The 6,053-nt window shown below is 41.6% G+C and overlaps 1 protein-coding gene across 1 annotated transcript in view; it reads right to left on the bottom strand.

Annotated features, from left to right (window-relative positions):
• Positions 1-1,148: 1,148 nt before the first annotated feature.
• C7H11orf97 (chromosome 7 C11orf97 homolog) overlaps positions 1,149-6,053 on the bottom strand; it is a 29,511-nt gene continuing 24,606 nt past the window's right edge. The window contains exon 5 of the mRNA XM_062198313.1: positions 1,149-1,383. The gene's annotated coding sequence lies outside the window, so the exon portion shown is untranslated. The remainder of the gene's footprint in view (positions 1,384-6,053) is intronic.

Here is a 6,053-nt window from a genome sequence, read left to right as displayed (position 1 = left end):
ACTGTGGCTCAGCAGGTTAAAGCCCTGGTCTGCAGTGCTGGCATCCTATGTGGGCTCCAGTTTGAGTCCTGGCTGCTCTACTTCCAATCCAGCTCTCTGCTATGGCTTGGGAAAGCAGTAGAAGATGGCTCAAGTCCTTGGGACCCTGCACCCACATGGGAGACCTGGAAGAAGCTCCTGGCTCCTGGCTTTGGATGGGCACAGCTCTGGTCATTGCAGCCATTTGGGGAGTGAACCAGCAGATAGAAGACCTCTTTCTCTCTCCTTCTCCCTCTCCCTCTCTCTCTCCCTCTATTTCTGCCTCTCTGTAACTCTGCCTTTCAAATAAATAAATCTTAAAAAAAGAAGAGGTAATATCAGTAAATTACAATAGTTACGTATAAAATGAAAAAGTGAAAAAACCAAATATCAAAGACTAATAAATGAACACATTTAGAGCAAATATGTGAAAAATTTTATGTAATTATTTAATGTGATGTTTTAATGAGTAAGAAATTACAAAATGCCAGTGACTGTATCTAGAAATTATAGGTGAGATTTTCTCTTTATATTTTCTGATCTTTCTAATTACATATATAAGTGTCCCTCAAAAAGTTTGTGGAAAATAGAATTTAAAGGTAAGTTTACTTTGGTGAAAAACATTTTGAAATCCATGCATAGTTTTTTTGTACATGCATTTTCCATGGGATTTTTTTGAAAATCACTCATATGCATGTATTTCATAAATTATTTTGCAGCAAAATAAATATCTTTTAATTCTATTTTCCATGACATTTTAAGAATAGTCTCATTTATTACTTTGAACATTTGAGGAAAAGGAATATTTTTTCTTTTTTCAACTTCTTTTAAACTCTGCAATATTATTAAACTACTTTTAGATCTCACTATAATTTCCTAGGTGTTTATAATTTAATAAATTCTAGAGAAATGAAGGCTCTACCAAAAGTAGCATAAAAATGGTTATCCTTGAGTCAGACTTTTCATCTTGCTAACCATTATCTATCCCTGAACTCATTTATGCTTTTTTAAATTGGTGAACATATTATATTGTAATGAATGGAGGTTTGTGTTTTTAATGCTTATCTTGAAGTAAAGACTCAGTAAACCAGTTTTTGTTTCATCATATGTCATATATTTAATAGAGGCTGAATTAGAAGCCGAATATATTCCAACAGTGACAATCAAAAATAAATATAATGTTTTCCTTCCTTATTTTCAGCTGCTTCCTTTCAGATAGGTGTTGATACCAGTAATAGGAATTACACAGTAATATACATTTTTGTACATTTTAAATTGTGAATCCAACTTGGGTTTCTTCTCTGTTCTTCAGACATCAGAAGAAAAAGGTCCCATCTCAGTGGAAAATTGTGTATTCATCTTATCCTAAAGTAAAAACCATATGTAAACAGATAAGTGAGCATTTTACTTTGAGGAGATGCTCTTTAATTCCAACCCCATTTTAAACTACATTGGACTTTGTGTGCCCAACAGTATGTCATTTGGGAAAACAGAATATAAAAGCCATTCCCAGCTGATCCCATTAACTGGAAAAACCTCTATGCAGTGTTGCTTGCCCTCACTACTCTGAGTGTGGTCTCCAGACAGGTAGCATCAGCATCGCCTGGGAGCTGGTTACATGTGCAGACTCCCAGACTCCAGCCTAGACTACGGTATCAGAATCTAAATTTTAACAATCCTTACTTGATTTGGAAGTGCATGGAGGCCCAGAACTGGGCTAGACAACATTTTTGGGAGACGGGGTAGGAGGAGGGATGTTATAAAGCATAGAATAAGAGGAACATGTAAAAATAAAGGAATACGGTTTGTTAGTATGATAAAAGCAGTAAAGGCTTCATTATCTGAAACAAACAAATTTTGTTTATATGGTTTATATGGTTTCAGAATTTGTTTATATGGTCATGATTCTACATTTGAAACTCCAAATGGCATGTATGAGATGCTCATGAGAAAGGAAAACACCACAAGTGAACAGAAAAAAAGGTGTCAGTGAGGTTTAATTGAATTGTCTAACTGAAGCAAAGTTTGTTGGAGAATATACTGGAAATCTCATGGTTACCTATAGTAACCCTCTCTTTGAAAGCATTAGTTCCAAGGTATATATAAAACATATGCAACTTTTCATGATTGACTCCTGAAAACAGTAGGTTCCTGTGGGGCATGAGCGCGGCCAGGCCAGGCCAGGCCCGGCCCGGGGGCTCCGCATGCGCAGCTGCTCCAGGGTGCCCCCGCCCGAGCTGCGCGGAACGAAGCCGTGTGGAGCCAAGTAAGATGGTGCCCAGAGGAAGTAAGATGGGCGGAATCCAAAGTTGTTTACCACTAAAGCTAATTGGCTGCGCAACATCCGGGGAGGTAACAAAACTAGTAACAAGTGTATAGACATAGGGCTAGTCCTATAGAAATCCCCCCGTAAGGTGACTGTGTAAAGTGATTGGCTGGTCCTTAGCCCTGCCCCAATGACTCTGCAGTTTTGTGCTATAAAAGGTTCTGTTTCTCAGGAAGTAAATGAGTCCTTGCTAGACTTGGCTCCCCGCTGCGTCTGATTGTCTCCGGGACAGGGAGGCTGGGGAACGGGCGAGCGGTCGCACTTACCTTTCCTCGGACCCAGTCCATCCTTGTACGGGTGGACTAAGACCCAACATCTGGCGCCCAACGTGGGGCATGAACAGTTACTTTTCGGCCGAGGCTAAGCGGTCTCTCAGGGTAAGTGAAAACCTTAGTATGGTTTATGCAGTTTCGTCCCAAAAGGACCTGGCCTTAAAGGCCTTACGCTATATGTTAAAAAGTGTCTGGGTAGCTGTCATAACCTTGGCCCTTTGGATTCAGATGGCCAATCTCTTTTCTTGGAACACTTGGTCATGGGTGGAAAAACTCACCCTTAAGAGGGAGAGACACTTTGATACTGCCCTTAAAGCATCCTTCCACCCAGATGCTATAACCCTAGCTTCAGAGGGCGAGAGGGAGAAAGAGGAAGTGCAAGACTTGGGAGAGTCTAAAGCCTCAGAGGAAGATGGCGGGGAGAGAAAATGGGCTAAGTTTGATCAGGAATGCAGAGAGCCTGTGGAGGCACGAACTGTTGAGGTAAAAATGAAAGTAAAAATCGTCCCGCCTAGCCCATCCACCCTAGAAGGGCCGGGACCACCCCCATACCTCCCCGGGGCAGAGGCGGCCTCCCCCTATGTAGAGCCACGGAGGGAGCTTTGTGATCGGGGCACTTATGATTGCCCAGGAGGGGAGAGGAGAAATGAGGCGACCTTTGAGGAAGCTTATCCGGTAGACATAAAGCAGCATAGGGAATTGAACTCTGGGCCAGGGAACCTGCTGCTTCAGGCCTACCCTGTTAATCTAGCTCCAGGCGGCAACAGAGCTCTGGAGTGGTATCTCTGGGAAGCGAAGGACTTAAAGGAGCTTCTCAAGGCAGTGGTGGAAGACGGGCCAAATTCCCCCTGGGCCCAAACCCTGCTGCAAGATATAGCCTATCACCCATGCGTCCCCAAGGACTGGTTGGACATGGCCAAGGCAGTCCTCACAAGTTCACAGTTCATAAAGTGGTGCGCCTTCTTTAAGGAGGATTGCCGGGTGAGAGCTGAAGCTAATGAAACAGCCCAGCCAGCTATCCCTATTACATATGCTATGCTGGCTGGGACGGGGGAAGGATTCTCTACGGGGGTCCAGCAAGCTGCGCTGCCTGCTCCGTACCGTGAACAAGTGAGGCAGGCAGGACTTAATGCCTGGTACAAGCTGGATGAGGGGCCCACTGAATCTCCCATCGCAGGGGTGCGACAAAAGCCAAGAGAGTCATTGCCAGATTTTGTAGCTAGGGTCGAACACAGTCTCCGTCGTAAGTTGCCAGCTGGGGACCTTCGGGATCAGTTTGTTAAAATGCTTGTTTGGGAAGAAATGAATGCTAATCATCTGAAGGCCTGCGCTGGCCTGAGGGAGGCTCATAAATCCCCAGAGGCAGTTAAAACTAAGGTGAAACTTTCAGGTGTGGCGGCAACCCCTCAACGCACTGCGCCTCCAATTCCGCCCATGTGGCCACCCCTTTATGGTTATTCCCCTCCCTTGAATCGCCCGCCGCCATCTTGTAAACAGCGTGCCTACTCAACCCCACAGCCAGTCCTACTAGGCCCCGACGTGCACAGTCTTCCCTGTAAATGGGGGACCACGGCCTTTCTCTGCACTCTCTTCCAGTCAGTGTAGCCTGTTGCACCCGTGCAGGCCACAGCTAGATACTCTAGGGAGACTAGTCCTTGGGCTGCTTTTTTCCTCTCCATTTACGATTCAATGCTGTCCTCACTAGGAGGAAAAATGCCTTTGGCTACCACTGGCCTTACCTAAAGGAACAAAAACTTTCATCCATTAACCCTTTCCAACCTAATGAGTCTTTATTTGCAGTTAATAAGACTTTTTCTCCAGCACTACGGAAGTCTCATTCCCTGCGGCTTTGTTTCAGATGTGTTTCCCTGTCCTAAGCAATGGGCTCCCATGCTGATGACCAGCTCTTTTCTGTGCTGCTGTAGTTAACTTGTCTAAGAGTTTGCACGTGTCTTGAAGGTTTCGTGTTTTATTGGATTTGTCTGTCTTTAATGTTTGAGTGATTACCTAACTCTGATCAGATCTACCCCACAGCCTTGGTTAAAATACTCAGGTTATACGTACTGGTTTTTGGATGAGTGGTTTGACTCTCTAACAGTTTAAATTCTCAAATGGAGTATACCAACTTTGGGACTTCCAGTAGGATCCCTGGAACTCTCAAAGGATGGGACTCTAAATTTGTTAAAGTAACAACTGTTTGGGTCAATTCAAATTATACAAAGTGTATTAAAATGTTGTGAATAATGTCAGACCTGTGCTGTATTCATGTTCTTGCTTTCCAGCTAGAGTGGCCTTAGGAAAATGAGTAAATTCTGTGTATACAAGCCTTTATGTTGCTAACTAAAGTAAGCCAATACAGATTGGTTCAGAGAATTAAGTTAATGCCAAAGCCCTTCGGTTTGCTTGGTAGCTCACTTGCTCAGTTTTATGCTTTAAACTTGTTTCTCTTAACGATGAAGATCTTTTTTCAAAGTTGTAAACATGTACTAGTGTCCATGTTTGCTGTCCAGGAGGAGTTAATGGTGTGGTATTCATTAATAACTCAGTGTCTTATGTATTGTGTACTTTTCACATCTTAAATTCGATAAGAGAGTTAGCATGTATTCTCATAGATTGTCCATACATGACAATTCAAGACTATGTAAAAGTAACTACAGGTATAAAGTTTCAGAAGGTGTGAGCAAGTCATGAAAGGTTTTAAAAGGTTTACAACTTTAAAATTGTTTACAGAGTTTTCTTTAAGTTATGTGCTAATGCCAAAATTACATTGACTTAAAGTTAAAGTAAAAAAATGTGCACTAATGTTAGTAAATATCTGAAAATGGTCTAAGTCGTAAATCTTGGAATCTGTGTTTTTGCAAAAACTGTAATGTCTATTTTAACAGTGTCTGCTTAATGGGTTACTCTGCCATTTCTAAAGTTAGGTCCTTTTTAGCTCTGTTAAGTAGTTCTAAGTCATGTAATCATTTTGTATACTATTATGTTCAAGGTGTTTATTCAATAACAAAAAAACATAAAATTCATGTTCTGTCAAGGTAATCTATTGTGTACTCTACTGTCTCTGTTAAGTTCAAATTGATGAAAAGCATTGCTAAATACCTTTATGATTAGATCTGCTCTAAAAGTGTTAAGATCATCCTGTCTAATAAAGGGTTATCATTTCAGAATGTTAAAAAATTCTATTCTAACCAGATACTCTAAGTTCTCTTGGCACCTTTAACAAACTTTCTAAAAATCAAAGTTCTAAATTCTCTAAACTTTTGGTATCTCCAAAAGGGCCCCTGGAGATATCAAAAGATATATCTCTCATCTTACAGAGATAATAACCAATTGGGATGTTTAAAAGTGCTGCCAAGATGTAAAATAATTCAACACTCTACTAAAATTCCTCACAACCCACAGGAACAGGCTATGGTGGAAAAAAACCATCAATGCCT

This window comes from Lepus europaeus, chromosome 7 (genome assembly GCF_033115175.1).
Source record: "Lepus europaeus isolate LE1 chromosome 7, mLepTim1.pri, whole genome shotgun sequence".
In the NCBI taxonomy this organism is placed as follows: domain Eukaryota; kingdom Metazoa; phylum Chordata; class Mammalia; order Lagomorpha; family Leporidae; genus Lepus; species Lepus europaeus.
The sequence above is the reverse complement of the archived record's forward strand: the minus strand, read 5'-3'. Positions and strand labels throughout refer to the sequence as shown.